The sequence below is a fragment of the Cucumis sativus genome, unplaced genomic scaffold (genome assembly GCF_000004075.3).
Source record: "Cucumis sativus cultivar 9930 unplaced genomic scaffold, Cucumber_9930_V3 scaffold41, whole genome shotgun sequence".
In the NCBI taxonomy this organism is placed as follows: domain Eukaryota; kingdom Viridiplantae; phylum Streptophyta; class Magnoliopsida; order Cucurbitales; family Cucurbitaceae; genus Cucumis; species Cucumis sativus.
The window spans coordinates 376572-378344 of NW_022279549.1; the positions used below are offsets into that span (position 1 = coordinate 376572).

General features: G+C 32.3%; 1 long non-coding RNA gene across 1 annotated transcript; it reads left to right on the plus strand.

Moving 5' to 3' along the window:
- The first annotated feature begins 891 nt into the window (after window positions 1-891).
- On the plus strand, window positions 892-1551 carry LOC116405908. Its single transcript, XR_004218992.1, has 2 exons — window positions 892-945; window positions 1333-1551. It is a non-coding gene; the product is annotated as an uncharacterized LOC116405908 (long non-coding RNA).
- The last annotated feature ends 222 nt before the right edge of the window (window positions 1552-1773 follow it).

The window sequence follows — 1773 nt, forward strand, 5'->3', positions numbered from 1 at the left end:
CAATGAGTAGACCATTTTCTTTTACTTTTTTTTCCATAGCTTTTGAACCACTTTCCCTTTCTCTCCTTCTCTTTCATTCTTCTTTTATGTTAATTGGAAGAAAGCTTTGAGGCCTCTCTTGAAAATAATGAGGTTTTGAAGGGGATAGAAAGAGAGTGATGGTGGGATCCATCAAAGGTTTGGGATTTCACACAATGTTCGCATCACTCTTTTAAATGTAATTAGAGGTTGAGGAGTTGATCGTCGATCATAGATAAGGAGGGGCTGGTTAGTGGCTTGGAAAAGAGTTCAGACAACATTAACTTTTTCTAAAAAATAAAACCAACCTTCCGACGGTTGGTTAACACTCCTCGACAGTCGAGATAGGGTAAGACTTGTATTCTGGTTCTGTTGATACCTATATTTGTGCTTCATCACTTTATAATTGTACTTTTATTTATCCCCTTTGTATATTTCCATGTGTTTCATGTTTGTCTTTTATGTTTCTTCTATTTATATATTTCTTCATGTTCTTCTCCATTCGGGTTTGCTCTTGCGGAGGTTACACATTCATTGTTGTGCTGGTACTTTAGTTAATGATGTCTAGTAATTTTTGTTTTGCAAATTTTCTTGTTAGTGCTCAAGTTTGATTTCATACTGCCTTTAGCATAGCTTTACGACTGCAGAATTCAATTGCACGTTGCCCTTTTTTATTTTGGTATTACTGATGGACTTATTTGTGATACCTTTAAAGAAGAAAATTTATGGCTATTTGTGTTGAAGTTTATTTGTTGATTATTGGTTGGTTTTTTCCCTCCACTTTTCTTAATATTTTGAAGTGTGTAATAAGGTAAGCAATTTTTTAGTCCCCTAAATTTGTTTTGTTGATGAATTGTTCCCTTTTTTTCTCGATTTTGTTTTCAGGTTTTCATCATTATTCATTTGGTGGCTAAATATTACTCATGGGTATTTGTTCGATCTTATTTTGTTGTGATCAATTGATATACATAATATGCACTATAAATTTGTTAAATTGTTGTATTATTTGCTTTTTTAATAAGGTTTGAGGAACCTCAAGGTACGTTTTGTTAAAGCATATTTTATATTGATAAATTTGAAGTTGTCAAGTCTATAACAATGATAATGTTAATACGAGTAAATTTATAGCAAATTTAGTTGACTTAACTTATTTACATGCTGGTTGCTCGGACTCTTGGAAAAACCTTACGTGCATTTTAACCCATGATAAGAGGACTTAAGGTTGTTATGACTTACATATCAGTTTTTGAGATTTTCCTTTGTAATTTTTTCATAGACCTTATTGTATTTTTTGTTCTTCATTTTTGTTTGTAGGACGTTTCTAGAGAATGCAAGACCATGTTTGAGTGAGAAATTGGTCTTGATGAAATTGAGAGTTCAATGAACAGCACACCCGTATCACCCGTATTTCTATTTCTAAAGCAGAAGGGCTTTCGGTGGCTGAAACAAGTGAGTGATTAAGTTTTTTATCACCCGTATTATTTGTTATCACTAGGGAAAGAAAGCTGAGTAGAAAAAGTAGAATGCCAAATGGAAAAAAAAAGATTAGTAAGCAGCGTTATTATTTTAAAATAGAAAACAAAAATTAACATTATTGTTAAACCGAGCCATTCTCGAGAATATGAAATAGAATTGGATAGCTGCCATGCATCGTGTCTATGAATGTTAAGAATGAAACTATCGGTAGGGTTATAGAATAATCATTCTATCAGCCTCAATTATGATACATGGTTTATGAAATAGAATTTTCTTATG